Here is a 17,953-nt window from a genome sequence, read left to right on the forward strand (position 1 = left end):
AGGCCAAAACATCTGGGGCCCACAGGTTGAGAACCACTGTTCTAACTCAATTATTCTGTAAATAAATAAATATACTTTTCAGCACCTGGGATAGTTCCATCAGCAGCTTGGATATGGCTGATTGGTTCACAGCCTGAACTTGCACCACAGTCATATTTTGTTGTCTTTTTGTGCCTTTTCTTTAACTGAACTGATCTAAGGTTTTCTGTAATTATGAATAATTCATTGAACAGTTCTTTAATTAGTTTTTTTTTAACTTCTGGAACAACAGATTCAGCTTACAGCTACCACATTAAACAAATGCAGTCAACAGAAATGGCAAGGATATTTAATGTCTTACATTCTCTTCTGTGCTTTGATATTTTGGTAGTCCCTCCTATTTTTCAAGAGTTTAATTCCATCTTTTAAACATTTTTTTACAGAAGCGTGACATTTTGGGCTATAGGGAAGAGAGATATTTGTTTGTTTGTTTGTCTGATTTATATCCCTCTTTTCTTCCAGAATGGGACCCAAGGCAGCCCGCAATATAAGTTATATTGTGGACTGTCTTGACACCCATTCTGGAAGAAAGATGGTATATAAATTAAACAAACCAATTGTCACTGCTATCATCTTATATTTTCTTTCCCTTTTTCCTTTTGGAGATTCTGGTAATTATAGCAGTGACGAGTAAATAGAGATGCAAAGACTATTAAAAAATGGTCAAAAATCTTTTTCTCTTTTTCTCGAGTGTTGGGAAACCCTGATGAGGAGAAGCTTGAATGGATGAGATTCTTTGAAGTTGACAATTTATTTTGTGCAAAATTGGCACTTAATATTTTTGGACAGAAAACACATAAAATAATGCCCTTGCACATAATTTAATGTGCAAAAAACATTGTTTCTTGAGCAAAATGCTGTTCTCTGTGCAAAATGTGAATTTTGTACAAATTAAAAAAGCCCAAATTAGGGAAACTTTGGAAATGTCACCATTTCTGGAGATGTTCTTACAGCACAAAGAAAGGCTTCCTTCAGGAATGAAATTAGAGAAGAATGGCATATCTACAAGTAGGGTAGAGTATCTGTCCTTCTACCTTTGTTCTAACTGCTATGTGGCTAGCAATCAGACAGCCACTTCTTCTTTACCAAAACCTAATTCTTGAAAGATAAGCTGCCATGGTAGCGACCTCAGCCTTATACATTTCCATAATCATATGTACAGAATCACCACTCATAGGAGTGGTCAATTGCCAATGATTGATTTGCTGAAGGTCTGGGAAAATGATCTAATCTTATTTCCCCTCCACTATATAAAGCTACATACTTTCTCCATTGCACTGAAAATAGTATAGTGTGTGTGTGTTTGTGTGTGTGTGTGTGTGTGAATATATATATATATATATATATATATATATATATATATATATATATATACTGTTATGTGCTAAAAATGCTGCCTTCTGTCAAAAATAACCATATGCACGTTTTGTGCAGAATAAGTCCTGAATTGCAATTTGGTTTCAGAGACTACATGGCTTTCAAAGACTTTCTCACAGTGGGAGGAAAATTGATAAAATTACTAGTGGTTTTCTTCAAGAAGAATGTTAATAAAGAATTGTATCCCCAATGTACACTTCTGTGAGTGTAAGTTATACCATGTCCAATGTGGGCTAGGCAAAACTACAATTAGGTGGATCTGTAATTGGTTAAGCGAACGAACACAAAGGGTGCTCACCAATGCGTCTTCTTCATCCTGGAAAGAAGTAATGAGTGGAGTGCCACAGGGTTCCGTCCTGGGCCCGCTTCTGTTCAACATCCTTCTTAATGACTTAGATGAAGGGCTTTTTTTTCGTGCCAGGAGCAACCGGAATTGCTTTTGGAATGAGAGAATTGACTGTCTGCAAGGACGTTGCCCAGGGGACGGTCGGATGTTTTGATGTTTTACCATCCTTGTGGGAGGCTTCTCTCATGTCCCTGCATGGAGCTGGAGCTGATAGAGGGAGCTCATCTGCGCTCTCCCCGAGTGGGATTGGAACCTGGCAGCCTTCAGGTCAGCAACCCAACCTTCAAGTCACAAGGCTTTTATACCCTAGGCCACTGGAGGGCTAGAAGGCACGATCATCAAGTTTACAGATGACACCAAATTGTGAGGGATCACCAATACTTCAGAAGACAGTAGCAGAATTCAAAATGATCTTAACAAATTAGAGAGATGGGCTGGAATTAACAAAATGAAGTTCGACGGGGACAAATGCAATATACTCCACTTAGGCAGGAAAAATGAAATGCAAAGATACAGAATGTGGAACGCCTGGCTTGACAGCAATATGCGTGAAAAAGATCTTGGAGTCATTGCGGACAAGTTAAACATGAGCCTACAATGTGATGTGGTGGCAAAAAAAGCCAATGGGATTTTGGCCTGCATAAATAGGGGTATATCATCTAGATCCAGGGAAGTCATGCTCCCCCTCTATTCTGCCTTGGTCAGACCACACCTGGAATACTGTGTCCAATTCTGGGCACCACAGTTGAAGGGAGATGTTGACAAGCTGGAAAGTGTCCAGAGGAGGGTGACTAAAATGATTAAGGGTCTGGAGAACAAGCCCTATGAGGAGTGGCTTAAAGAGCTGGGCATGATTAGCCTGCAGAAGAGAAAGCTGAGAGGAGACATGATGAGGGCCATGTATAAATACGTGAGGGGAAGTCATAGGGAGGAGCACGCTTGTTTTCTGCTGCCCTGGAGACTAGGACACGGAACAATGGCTTCAAACTACAGGAAAGGAGATTCCACCTGAACATCAGGAAGAACTTTCTCACCGTGAGAGCTGTTCGGCAGTGGAACTCTCTGCCCTGGAATGTGGTGGAGGCTCCTTCTTTGGAGGCTTTTAAGCAGAGGCTGGATGGCCATCTGTCAGAGGTGCTTTGAGTGTGATTTTCCCAATTCTTGGCATGGGGTTGGACTGGATGGGCCATGAGGTCTCTTCCAACTCTATTATTCTATGATTCTATGATGAAGGATCTCAACTCTCAGGTGGTCTTCTTAATAGCCAGTTTGTAATTGGAGAATTTCCTGAAATCAGCAACTAGGATGAACCATATAAGTAATATTATAAGCTGCTAACATCTTAAAGAAGGTCCTTCTAATTAACTACATTAATTAGTAGTTTGTGATCATGTACTAGCTTAAAATAATTCAGACATTCGTTTTATATCTATGCATATTGCCTCTCTTCTTCTGTACAAACTAGAGCTGGTTTCAATGCCTCTTCATTTTGTTGTAGCAGAATGCTTTCCCTTCTGTAGCCTCTGGCATTTGCACTCACCATTGCCTGTCGCTTGCTCATAAAATTTCAAGACAAGAGAGGTTGAGATCCTTCCTCCCACACTTTGAAAAGCAGTTTCCCACTCAGCCTCCACCTGGAGGCAGACTGCATCTTTCTTTAGGAGTTCATTAAAAAGCTTTAAAAATTGTAGATGTATCTGGAAGGTGTAAAGGCCCAAGGAGTTTACCATCCCTGCTGTATGCCTATGGATGTCTGCAACATTATTGGGTGCTTCTGGTTTTCTAGCAGTTTGTGGTATGTTTAGACTGTACTTATTTCACCTTTACTTATATCTTTTTGTCAAAATTCAGAAGGGTGAAGGAAAAACTCCATTTAAGCTCATCAGTCTAGAGCAGGGGTCCCCAAACTTTTTAAGCAGAGGGCCGGTCCACAATCCTTCAGACTGTTGAAGGGCCGAATTATCATTTGAAAAAAAATACAAACAAATTCCTATGCATACTGCACATGTCTTATTTGTAGTGCAACAACAACAACAATGAAAGAACAATACAATATTTAAAAATGAAAACAATTTTAACCAACATAAACCTATTAGGATTTCAATGGAAAGTGTGGGCCTGCTACTGGCCAATGAGATAGTCAAGATAATTAGGATTGTTGTTGTTGTGTGCCTTCAAGTCATTTCAGACTTTGGCTGAGCCTAAGTCTAAAATTAATTATTTATTTACTGCATTTATTTACTACATTTATATCCCACCCTTCTCACCCCGAAGGGGACTCAGAGCAGCTGTATGTACATACAATATATTATATTATTAGCATAACACAATATTAGCATTACATATTACTATATTGAACTATACCACTATACAATTATATAATATGTAATATATAATATATAATTAATATTATTATATGGTATTACTATTAGTATTATATTATATAACATAAGATTATTATCAATATTATATGTATATACAATATATTATATTATTAAAACTGATATAAAAATATTATATTATAAAACCGAGGGCAGGGGCCAGGTAAATGACCTTGGAGGGCCGCATCCAGCCCCCGGGCCTTAGTTTGGGGACCCCTGGTCTAGAGCTTTGACCTGCTAATTCTGTGGCTGTTTTGTTATTGTTGCTGTTGTTGTTGCTGTGCACCTTCAATTCATTTCAGATTAACAATGACCATAGGGCAAATCTAGCCAAAGGTTTTCTTGGCAAGATTCGTTCAGAGGGGATTTGACTTTGCTGAGAGTGTGGCTGGCCCAAGATCACCCCTACAGTGGGTTTCCATAGCTCAGTTCATTTCTTAACATATATTAGTAGCTTAGGCATTTTCCTTTGCAAGATTGCAGGAACTGAACAGATCTGGAAAGTAATCTTCCACATCTTCTATATATATATAAGGGTAATGAAATTTTGGCCTAGGACAAAACAACAAAACTACACATCCCAGAAACACTAAACTTGGCAGCACAACCCCTCATCCATGCCTCTACGTTCATACAACAAAAAGCTCAAGCTACTCCAGAAAACGGCCAGGCTTTGAGACTGCAAGGCTATTCACTGCTATTCCACCTGGCCAACAAAGGATTCCCATAAGCCACAGCAACGTGTGGCCGGGCAAAGCTAGTGGTGTTATAGACACAGCCAGTGTCACACTTGGGTTTGTGAGAGGAGTTTGTTAGAATGAGCAACATGCATCACATTTAGATAAAGCAGCTTTACCTGTTTTTGTCAGAAAATGCTTTTGTCTAGAGAGAGTCAACTTTTACTTAACACACGGCAAGGGAATATGTGGCACAGGAAACCATGATGAACCACTAATCAAATCATCTTTAATATATATCTGTCTATTATACTGGTCAACACACATTTCATGTTTCAAAGATTAGTCCTGTTTCTGGGTGTATTTTATCTGGCGATTCCAAAAATGGCACCAAATTTCCACCATCAGCTCTGGTTTTTGAGATACAGAACATATGCCATATACCAGTCTTCATCTGCTCACTCATAGAAAAATCATGATAACTGTATCTAAGAAACTATAGCTGATGTGGTCTATCCAATGCAGTTTTCTGAATCAATACCTCAAATAAACCCAGAAAAAAGGGTTATTTGACACCAAGATTTTTTTTGTTGGGCTGTATTATCTGTTTTTATTTCATTTAATTTTAATCTTGCCTTTCTATTGACATGGGACCCATGGAGGGCTACATATAATTATAACAAAGGACAGGAGAATCATATACAGGCAGTCCCCAAGTTACGAACAAGATAGGTTCTGTAGATTTGTTCTTAGGTTGAATTTGTATGTAAGTTGAAACAGGTACATTTTTAAAATGTAACTCTCATGTGACTCTGATACAAATACATCAAGGGCTATCAAAAACTCAAACAGAATGGCAACCAATTAAGAACTATTTGAAACAAGCCAAGATGAAAATAATAATATAAACTAGAAATAATTTATAAGAAAATAGCTGCCCACGAGTAGCTATAGAGAGAAAGGGGAAGTTATGAAAAGAAAAAAAAAGGAATTATTTCTCTTTTTGTACTTTTGAACTTGTTTTTGAGAAGACCACACCAAGAAGTAGATGGAAGTCAAAATATTCCTAAATACAGTGTTCCCTCACTACTTCGCGGTATACTTTTTGCGGATTTGCTGTTTTGCGGTTTTTAATAAACTCTAAAATAATATTATAAATCATAAAAAATTACAATTTACAGCCTCAGAAAGGGAGGAAGGAGAAGCCGAAGGGAGAGAAAAGGAGCCCAAGCGGCAACGAGAGGAGGCGGTTTATCAACACATGATTGGTTGATAAAGACTTAAAACAGTATAACTACTAAAATAATGTATAAATATATAGCGTCCCTACTTTGTGGATTTTCACTTATTGCGGGTGGTCCTGGAATCTAACCCCCGCGATAAGCGAGGGAACACTGTACTCCTTTTTTTCCTTTTTTCACCTCTCTCTCTCTCTCTCTCTCGCCTTTCCCCCATTTGGCTCTCCTCTATTTTAATATTTTGGCCCTTCTCTCTTTCAATATACTCTTTTAATATAATAACAATTATGTGTTATTAATTTTTTTTTTAAAAAAAAGTCATAACCAGCACTTCGCATTTTTCACAGAAACAGACTAGTAGCCACTGCCAGTGAAGTTGTTTCAGTGTGGGAGCTACCTGTTCCCTTTAACCAGACATTTTCAGAATTGTGGCCACAGCCTTTTGGATCTTCTGATCTTTCAAATATGTAAATTACGTTATGGTAATCCCAATGCATTACCATAATCCATTGGCCTAACTGCAAAGGAGGAGAAGAGCAACTATCCAAAATCTAGAGGGATTCAAAATTCCCAGTCCTACTCTAAGCTCTGTTTCATTCAACCATTTTAGATTTACCCAGAGTTTTCTGCTTAAAAAAACAAAAACAAACTTCAGCTACTTTAGATGCCCACTTTGCAACTAGCTCTGCAATTTTTATGATGATGGATGATAATGATGATTCACTTCACTAATATTCCACCCTCTCTGTCAATTGAGAATCAAGTCAGTTTACAAATAAATCCAAATACGGAGTGGATAATAACATACACAAGATTACTATTCAATAATGCAAAAGTAAGGAAACTAAAACTCAATTAAAAGCTATGTAAAACTGCATTGAAGAATGACAGCCGTTAAAAACAATACAGCTATATTCAAACCTTTTTCATAAAAACAGACAGTTGACAGTAGTGTTTCAAAATAACAAAATCTTTGCTTTCAAAAGCAAGCAAGCAAAGAGATGACCATCCTAGCTGCTGCAATAAAAGAGTCTAAGACAATTATTGTGAGATGACCCTCTCATTCTCACCAGACACTAGGGTTGCTGTCACCCTGTGTTGTAACTCATGGTGTTATCCACCATAGACCTCCACCTGTTCCAGACTCATAACAAAATACTGTAGCTTTTGTTTATCCTGTCAGAAGCAAATTGAAATTGCTTCTGGTGTGAGAGAATCGGCTGTTTATAGAGACATTGCCCAGGGGACGCCTGGATGTGTTACCATCCTGCTAGGAGGTTTCTCTCATGTCCCTGCATGGGAAGCTACAGCTGACAGATGGGAGCTCACACCATCTCGCAGATTTGAATCACCAACCTCCAGTTCAGCTGGCACAAGGGTTTAACCCATTGTGCCACCGCAGCCCTAAAACAATACTGTAGCTAAAATACCAGAAAACTGCACAATATAAACAATTGTTTATTTTTTTTAAAAGTAATAATGGAAACATGGAAACATTGCGCCACCACAGCCCTAAAACAATATTGTAGCTAAAATACCAGAAAACTACACAATATAAACTGTTTACTTTTTTAAAAGTAATAATGGAAACAACTGTGTTTGCTTGGTGCCTGTCATTCAATGCGTCATTGTAACTGGTTAATATTTATAGCTGAGACTATAGGACCTGAACATTACTAGAAGATTTAAAAAAGTAATTTGCAAGAGTTTTAGCCTTATAGGTAATTAATTGGAAAACATGTAAACTAAGCTTACAATAATACTTTTGTAGTTATATCTAACTAAAAATTTAACAAATAAATTTCTGCTAAAACACTGCACAAGTAATGTGGATGCAATCTGGTATGATTTACACCTCCTGTACCCTTCTAGTGATGCCACTGCCACCAGACATATTTGAGAAGATAGTAGGACAGGAAGAAAGGCTCTACTTAATTCCTGTTAGTCCAAGGAGGGTATGGTTTTTCAAATATTGTTATACGTATTGTTTTAATCCAGTTTCTTTTTCTTCCTCCCTCCCTTCTTTCCTGCCCCCTCTCCCTTCTTTTGTATAATGGATAATATAGTGAATTTATTCTACATGGTTCAACATCATCCTTCAAAATAATATCTATGCATCCTCCGTGACCTGAAAATCATCTTTTAAGATACTCTTCCCTCACTCCTTAAATTTCTTATTTTTCCTCTTGGCACCTATGCTGTAAGATGAGAGAATATCTTACTTTGATCTTCTAAATCCCATTCCTGTTGAAATGCAAGCCTTTACCTGTGTAGAATGTTTCTGCAGAGAATTGATCCACACAGATCAGACTCTTGAGCTGTTTCAGGTGATGTTGGCAGGTTTCAAATTGGAATGGGTCTGAAGGCACCATATATTCCTTCCAATAGTATTGTTATTTGGGGCACCTGTCTCAATTTTGAAATCAACTGGCTTGCCATCAGTGTTTGATTACACAGCTCCAGCATAAAAACAATCTTGGTGTCTTGACTTTTAGGCCTGTTCTTAGAGTTATTTGGGGTACTGATTCAAAAAACTGCATTGGCTAGACTGCACCAACTCTAGTTTCTTAGATATAGTTATCATTTTCTATGGGTGAGCAGATGACGACTGGTATATGGCACATATTCTGTATCTCAAAAACTAGTGGGCAAAACTGGTTCCATTTTTGGAATCAGCAGGGCAAATATACCCCCCCCCCAAATAGTGAGACATCAAAATGTGTGTGTTAACCAGTGTTATTGCACATGACAATATGCCTTCCATATATTATCATGAGCAAGACATGAGAATAATCCAATTCAGACATGCATTTGCTCCTTTTCTTATCTTTTTAGTGTGAAAGACTGTGATAAAATACCTCAGGTTTTAAGATTCACTATCTTGCTTCGGCCCCTTCTCCACTGCCATATAATCCAGATTATCAAAGCAAATAACCCAGATTATCTGCTCTGAACTGAATTATATGAGTCTACACTGACATATAATCCAGTTCAAAGCAGATAATCTGGATTTTATATGGCAGTGTAGAAGGGGCCTGAGTGGTTCCTTTTCTCAGTGGTTCATTTCACCAGAAATGACATTTTCTTGACTTCCATTGGCTTTTGAGAATTTCGTAGCACTTCTTTTTTGTGGATGGACAATACTTCCCATTCGGTTTCTATTTACCGCAAACCCCACAAGAAGGCTTTCTGATTGTTTTTATTGACTATTCTTATTTTTTATCTTTTATGAATGCTTTGCCACTTCTGTTGCTGTGTTAAGGGTTAACTGTCTTTGTGTTTGCACTCTCTTTTGAGAGTTCTTTGTCTAGGCTGCCTCTCAGTGCCTTTGATATGCTCTTCCTTTTTGTCTCCAAAAATCACAGTTTTCTGCAATTTCATAAACAGGTCTCTGACAAAGGATGCTGCTCAGTCTTCAGGCTTTGAACTTTTTGTGTGAAAAGGAGCCATTTCCTGTGTTGTATTCCTGGAATAAAATCCTCTTCATATGTGATCAACTTCCCACCTGTAGGTAGTTTTACTCATAATGGTAATGGTAATGGCTGAACACTGAGGCTGGAATCTTCCTCATTCTTTATGGAAGTTCAAGTGGGGATTATGCCTATTGATTTTTTTTAAAAAAATTACATTGTGTAAGGAGGTATCCCCCACCTCCTTGACTGGGACATTTGATCGGCAGCACAATGGCTGACCTCAGATTTCGGCCGTGGCCGGGGGGGGGGCCTTCACACAACTCATACTTGTGAGCCAACTGTGCTCATACCTTGGGAAGCCCTGACTTGGCCACGGTGGTCCACACTCTTGTTACATCTCGTTTGGACTATTGCAACACACTCTATGTGGGGTTGCCTTTGAAGACTGTTAGGAAACTGGAACTAGTCCAACGTTCCGCAGCCAGGTTACTAACTGGAGTGCCTCTGTTGAAGCAGCTCCACTGGCTGCCTGTTAGCTTCCGGGCACAATTCAAAGCCCTGGCTTTGGCCTACAAAACCTTTAAATGGCTCTGATCCAACTTACCTCTCAGAAAGTATCTCCCCCTACGGGCTGCCTCGCAGATTAAGATCTTCAAGTGAGGCCCTGCTCTCGGTCCCGCCGCCATCACAGGTGTGGTTGGTGAGGACAAGAGACAGGGCTTTTTCAGTGGTGGCTCCACAGCTGTGGAACTCCTTGCCAAGGGAGATTAGGGAAGCCCCCTCACTTCATGTCTTTTAGGAAGCAGCTGAAGACCTGGCTGTGGGACCAAGCTTTTGACCCATCCTAAGATATGAATTGATATGATCTGATGGATTCTGTGAATTAATATTAAGTCGAACATGGACTGGCTCTGACTTTAGCTCGAAACTGCTCCTGTTGTAATGGTCACATGGTTTTTATTGTTTTAATTTGATTTGGATACAGGCTTTTAATTGTGTTTTATATTTGGTTTTACTACATTTTGTATTATATGTGGCATCTAATTCTGCCATTGTGTAAGACTGCTCTGGGTCCCTCTGTGGAAGAAGAGCAGTATAGAAATTAATTAATTAAATAAATAAATAATATCAGTGCTTAATGCACTTCTGTCCCAAAGCAAATGGGAGTGTATGGGGAAATCCCAGTTCCTTGGATTAATGGCTGGAAACAGTTCTGCTGCAAACCCTATAGCAGTTGCAAGGGGAGTCCACTTTATTTAGCTCATGTACACATGAGATTGGCTACCAAACAGGAAGGATTGGGACAGTCAACATTACAGTAGCAGAAAAGAGGTTTACTCTAGGGCGCTTAGTTTGGCGCCCTTTCTATCCTCCTTTAAGAAACAATTGAAAACTTGGATGTTTAGGTTGGCCTTTGGAGAGACAGCCATTGGATGACCAGCCTCATTATAATTCTATTCTGAATTTTACTAGGTCCCTCTTATCTGGGTATTTTAATCTAATGATGATATCTTTATATTGCTGCTGCAGTCCCCCCACCTATGAAGTCTGACTGAATTGTATTGGTGGTTGTTTGATATTATTACTGTTGTATTAACTTTTGTTTTAACTTTTGTTTTATTACCTTATTTTAACTCTCGTATATTTTGCTAATGTATTTGTATTGTTACTTTTGTAACAATGTGAGCTGCCCCGAGTCCCCACGGGGAGATGGTGGCAGGGTATAAATAAAGTTTTTTATTATTATTATTATTACTCTCAATATTTCTAGAAACTCCAGTGATCCTGGTGCTTTTGAAGTATGAGCAGCTGGATCGGGTCCATCTGGCCTGACTCAGTGTCCCCATGTCAACAATAACTGTGTGTAACAAGCTGAAAGTAACTTCTCAGCAGAGCCTTGTTGGTGATGTTCCTTCTGTTGGTCACATGGCTGGGTGTGCTATTGTGACCTCATCAGAAGTGATGCCATCAGCAATGGTTAGTTCAGGAGCTGCTTTTGACTGGCAAAACAGCAGTGACAGTGAACCCTATGTGCTCTCAGCCTGGTCTGGCATATGAACATCAAAGAGCTTTGGGAGTGCTCCTGTGCTACATCTGAGGCAGCTCCGGAGCACAATACTCCAGATTATTTAAGGTAAAGGCAGATGCAGCTCAGGACTCTATTTAAGTCTTCTGGTGAAAATGTATCCTCTACTAGCTTTGAATTTGACCAGTACCAGCTTCCATTTGTCTGCTACAGGGAACCAACTTTGTGAAAATCAGCATCCCCCCCCCCCCCTTCCAACCTTATTATTCTTTCTTGGACAGCTTTCTGAGTAATAAAAAAAGAAGCAGAGTTCCACTGCCATAGAGTAAATCTGTGAATGTGAATCTTCCCAAATGTCTGAATCCAGATGTCATGGATCAGTATCTGGTGTGTTCAAGACACCAGAACGCCTCCATGCCATGAGTTTCATAACCAAGGTCAAGGAATGAAAGCATCTGGGGCCCTGAGCAGAAAGGAGCCTGACAACATGAATTGGCTCAGACCAGAAGACCTGGAGGCTGGACATGGGAACTTTGGGGAGGACAGAGTGGGGATTTGGAGACTGAAACAGAAGTTCTAGACCAGTGGTCCTCAACTTGTGAGTCCCCAGGTGTTTTGGCCTACAATTCACAGAAATCCCAGCCAGTTTACCAGCTGTTAGGATTTCTGGGAGTTGAAGGCCAAAACATCTGGGGATCCACAGGTTGAGAACCATTGTTCTAAACCTATTATCTATTGTATCGTCAAAGATGTGTGTGTGTGTGTGAGGGGGGGGGGGAAGCATACATATTTTTTAGTATAGGAAAAAAATGAGATAGAAGAAAAAAATTCCATCTTCTCCAACAAGGGTAGAAGATTATCCTTCAGGACCTTCACTGATTTCTTTTGTCTTCTTATATTGCCCTTTCATTTCTTCTCTTCCAGATCTGCTCGATAACTTACTATATCCTCTCTTGTTCCCCATTTCCCCGCCTTTTCCCCCCTTTCCTGTTTATTTATTTGTTCTTTTTTGAAAATAAAACTTATTTGCGTGAAACAGAGAAATTGCCAATGTTTTCTGCAATTGTAACTTTGCTATGTAGTGGTAACCTCCCATTAAAGAAATTTCCAACTGCTACCAAGGTTCTTCAACCATCAAACAAGTTTAGAGGGGCATGTTGATAACAGAGACAGCAGCCTATTTGAAAGATAGGAGCCCTCGGTGGTGCAGTGGGTTAAACTCTTGTGCTGGCAGGACTGCTGACTTGAAGTCTGGGTTGCTGTCCTGAAGTTTGCCGGCTCGAATCCAACCTGGGGAGAGCATGGATGAGCTCTCTCTATCAGCTCCAGCTCCATGCAGGGACATGAGAGAAACCTCCCACAAGGGTGGTACAAACATCAAAACATCCAGGCCAATTCTCTTACACCAGAAGCGACTTGCAGTTTCTCAAGTCGTTCTTGACATGAAAAAAAAAGGTTGAAAAATGAATTGCCCCTCAGTAGAGGCAATCCTTCCTTTGTTCTTCTTCTATAAATTGTTTTTGTAAATTCCAATGATAGTTAGTGGAAGGCAAAGGATTTGGATTTTGAAATTAGAATTTAGATTTGGATCAGGACACTACCATTCCAAATTGATCCTAACTGGTCTGTTTCTGAAATTGCAGAATCATGCTCTGAGCCAAATATTATGGATGGAAGCACACTGTTAACAGCTGCGGGTTGCTGGGCATAAGCCTTTTCAAAAGAAGAAAAAATGCAATAACTTGATTTCTCTACTGGATATAATTGGGCTAAAGGTTTTATTATTTTTTCCTGTCCAGCATGTGAGATAAACTGTAGTGGTAGGAAATGGGTATTTCAAACTTACACAGTTGTATTTTTCGTTTATTCCATTACTGCAATCTGGTGAAATGTGGTTTTTAGGCTGGTTACGCTGTACTAAATGGAATTGAGACGTGACACAGATATGCTGAAAATTTGTTATGATCTAAGACATGATGCTCTTCAACAGCAGCCAATTCTATCTAGATTTAACCTTTGGTTCAGTTTTCCCCTGAGACCTCTTTGGAGAAAGGTACTGGGAGGAAATTACAATGGGAGTGACAGGCAGATGGGATGCTGTGAACAAACAAATGATCCCCCTTCATTACACACACCACTCCATTTCTCTTTTCTTCCCTCCTCTTTCCATTTTCTCCTCCTTATGTTGCCGCCACTGATCTATGCTAATCAAAGCTCTTTGATCGTGAGCTGTCTCTGTCTGGGCATCGAGCAGATTGTCACTTCCAATCTACTGCTAGTTTCAAAGGAGCCTTCTATGCTCCCATTTCTGCGATGGGTGGTGTGTGTGTCTGCATGCGTGTGCAAAATCCTGCCATGGAAAGAAGGATCTTCTCCTCTGCTACAATTGTGGCCTTGATGGGACTCCAGAGTGCCAAGCCCCAGAGCTAAACACAGTGCCATCCAAATTTCAGACTCTAATCCCATCAGCCAAGTCTATTGGGGATATTAACTGAGGGTGATGGAAACTATAGTTCAAAGCATCTGATGGAAAGTATTTTGTGTGTGTATGGACTAGCTTACTTGTCCTTTTTGGGGAGGTCACAGGCTACTTTGAGAATATGATGCAAGCTGTGCTTAGAAAGAATCATAGAGTTGGAAGAGATGTAGGCCATCCAGTCCAGCCCCTTGCCAAGAAGCAGGGAAATTGCATTCAAAGCGCCCCTGACAGATGGCCATCCAGCCTCTGCTTAAAAGTCTCCAAAGAAGGAGCCTCCATCACACTCCGGGGGAGAGAGTTCCACTGCTGAACAGCCCACACAGTTAGGACGTTCTTCCTGATGTTCAAGTGGAATCTCCTTTCCTGTAGTTTGAAGCCATTGTTCCGCATCCTAGTCTGCAGGGCAGAAGAAAACAAGCTTGCTCCCTCCTCCTTATGACTTCACCTCACATATTTATACATGGCTGTCATGTCTCCTCTCAGCCTGGCCCTCTGAGTTGCTCTTCATAGGGCTCCTTCTCCAGATGCTTGATCATTTTAGTCACCCTCCTTTGGACACATTCTAGCTTGTCAACATCTCTCTTAAATTGTGAGTGCCCAGAATTGGACACAGCGTGGTTCCAGGCATGGTCTGACTAAGGCAGAATACAGGGGTAGCATGACTTCCCTGGATCTAGGCACTATAGTTCTATTTATGAAGGCCAAAATCCTATTGGCTTTTTAAGTCACCATATCACATTGTTGGCTCATGTTTAACCTGTTGTCAACAAGGACACCAAGATCTTTTTAGCATGTACTGCTGTCGAGTCAGGCGTTCCTCATTCTGTATCTTTGCATTTTGTTTTTTTCTGCCGAAGTGGGGTATCTTGCATTTGCCCCTGTTGAACTTCAGTTTGTTAGTTTTGGCCCATCTCTCTAATTTGTTAAGATCCTTTTGAATTCTTCTCCTGTCTTCTGAGGTATTGGCTATCCCTCACAATTCGGTGTTGTCTACACTCTTGATGATCATGAGGTTGTTGTGTGTTTTCTGGGCTGTATGGCCATGTTCCAGAAGCATTCTCTCCTGACGTTTTACTCTCATCTATGGCAGGCATCCTCAGAAGTTGTGAGGTATATACAACAACCCTGTGATTCCGGTCATGAAAGCCTTTGACAACACATAGATGATCAAGCCTTCTAACACTTCATCTGAGTCATTAATAAATATATGACTTGAAAGTAACATAAAGGACCTAATAAGAAAACATTGCTGATATTGTACATTCGATTCCTAGTTATGTCCATATGACTAAGTAACTTCTCCTGGCACAGCTCCCCCAAGTTCACCATAAGAACAGCAGGCAAGGGAGAACTGCTCGGCTTCTGACTGGAGCACAAGGAGGAAGATGCAGAGCAAAGCTGCAACAGGATATTGCAACGGGGCCTGTTTCAGATGTCACAGACTTAATAGCTGACATGAAGACAGGTGGAAGCCACACCCTACTTACACCCTGATCTGAAGCTGAATAGACCTCCCTTGCCCATTTTGCATACTGGCTCTTAAGGAGGACTTGAGTGAACACATAGCAGTTATGTATCTGTAACTTTGGCTATACCTAAAATACTGGATGATAGCCAATATATTTTTCCCACTTGGTTTGAAAGGTTCAGGTCATCAATGGACTAAATAGGGTCCTTCAGCCACAGATCACAAACCACTGTTTGTGATCTAAAGGGCTTATCCTTTGCAGTATGTCTGCACTTCATACCTATGTGAAGTAGGCTAATTTGAGAGACAGCAACTTGCTCAAGGGCATCTAGTCAACTTCCTGGCTGATCAAGGCTATGAACCTGGGTGTCCCTCTGGCAAAGTTCCCATAAACTGTTTCCATGGCAGCGCACGAGAGCTCTTAGAATTCATTCTTTGAAACAAGAGGGCATCTGCACCAAGTGTTGGCACATTTCACAGGATTGTTGGAACCGTGATTGAGTTGCTCTTCCCCATTTTTTTCTGGATACATGGCAGATATAATTATGACTATGAATGTTCTTGAGTTGGGTTTTAACTGTTTGCTGACCTTGCATGGAAGTGGAGTTATAGGCACATTTCAAACATCCTGCATTTTTCTCTTTATGTCAGCCAGCATAATGCAGTGGTTTGAGCCTTGAACTATGACTTTGGAGACTAGGGTGCATCTATTAGAGGTGTGCGAAATGGCTGAAATCTGATTAGTAATTCATTTCAGAGATTTAGATGGCCCCCATTTCATTTTGTAAAGATTTGGAGGGGTCCCATTCCAATTCATAATCCAAATCTCCAAAGCTTCATAATGGCTTCATTAAAATTTGTTCCATTAGCGAAAATGGGGAAAATTTTGAGGTTTGTTTCTTTGTATTTTTACAACTATTGGGGTGGAACTTGGCGCACTAGAAAATATTTTTAAAAGCTACGAGAGGTATCCCCTCAAATGGTGACACAGTGAGATAACATGAGCAGGGCAGCAAGCACGCCAAGTTTCAGAACAATCAGTCTATCTACACATGTGATTAACCTAAAGCACTTTCATATCAATGAGACTCCCCATTCTTCTGGCATGAGTGGAGGAGGCTTCCAGGGAAGAATGAAGAGGAGGAGCTGCAGCTGGCCTGATTTGCGAGATTGCCCATATGCCGCCTCCACCTGAGTTAGAGTACCACTCAGCTCCATTAGCTGAAAAGATCCAGTTGTTGTTATCCGTATTGGCTAAGGTTTTGGCTGGCCCCGCCAGGTTTGTTTCCAGGGATTGATAGCTTCAGAGGAAGGCAAGGGCGAACTTCTCCTTAAGACAGCAGTTGTCAGCCTAGGGTCCCTAGATGTTTTTGGCCTTCAACTCTCAGAAATCCTAACAGCTGGTAGACTGGCTAGGATTTCTGGGAGTTGTAGGCCAAAAACATCTGGGGACCCTAGGTTGACAACCACTGCCTTATATGTTGCCCAGAAAATTGTAAGATGCAGGGGACAGGGAGGCAAAATTGGAGTTGACTTGAAGACACACAACAACCATTTTGAAGGATGTTGGATTGTATGAGATTTTTTTTAATTATCTGGGATGGTAAGTGATGAGAGCAGAACATACCTTGTAGAATGCAGCTGGGGAAGATTCCTAACTGATCATTGAAGCATTTTGGCTAGGTGTGTGTGTGTGTGTGTGTGGGGGGGGGGGAGCCAGTGTGATTTCTATTGGACCTGACACTCTTAGAACAACAGAGTACACCCAAGTGAATTAGTATTAAGAAAGGTCAGTGTATTGGTATTTCCAAATCCCATATATATTACTCACCAAGCTTAACCTCTTGGGTTTAGCATTAATGTACCCTGTCAGTCAGGAACAGTGAGCTAAATCCAGTCTTAGCCATTTGTTTTCGAGAAGATCCAGTAAAAGAAATGAGACTTTAAATTAATCATGATAAATTAGGCACCACAGATTTCAATTGTCTAAATACAGCTGCGAATCCCAGGCTGGATCCTGAATGAATGGTTAAACAGCAAGTTAACACCGACATAAATCCCATTGGCTCAGTGGCTCTGCTCAGGACTAGTGATTGGCTACAGGCCAGGAATGGGAATCATGCAGCCATCCAGATGTTGTTGGATAGAACTCTCAGTATTCCTCACCAATGACTAGGTTTACAAGGATTGCTATTCAAACAACATCCAGAAGGCAGAATGAGAAAACATCTGGATAATGACATATGCAGGAATAAATGTGTCATACAGGGATTTGTTTATGTTTTTAGAAAGGATTCAGGTAGCTAATCTCTAGTGCCCAACTTTTAAAGATTCCAGCAGTCATTGTCACCATTTCTGCTTTTAAAAAGAGGCTGGATAGCCATCTGTGGACATGCTTTGGTTATGTTTTTTTCTGAATGACAGGGGGTTGGACTGGATGGCACTGGTACTGGTAAGGAGGAAAAGAAGAGTCAGTTCAGATGATGATAACATTGATAATGAAGATTAT

General features: G+C 40.4%; 1 long non-coding RNA gene across 1 annotated transcript in view; it reads left to right on the forward strand.

The window, feature by feature from the left end:
- Window positions 1-11,454: 11,454 nt before the first annotated feature.
- The window catches only part of LOC134296348 (uncharacterized), a 30,431-nt gene continuing 23,932 nt past the window's right edge, over window positions 11,455-17,953 (forward strand). Inside the window, exon 1 of the long non-coding RNA XR_010003061.1 lies at window positions 11,455-11,605. This is a non-coding gene — a long non-coding RNA (uncharacterized LOC134296348). The remainder of the gene's footprint in view (window positions 11,606-17,953) is intronic.

Source organism: Anolis carolinensis, chromosome 2 (genome assembly GCF_035594765.1).
Source record: "Anolis carolinensis isolate JA03-04 chromosome 2, rAnoCar3.1.pri, whole genome shotgun sequence".
NCBI classification, from domain to species: domain Eukaryota; kingdom Metazoa; phylum Chordata; class Lepidosauria; order Squamata; family Dactyloidae; genus Anolis; species Anolis carolinensis.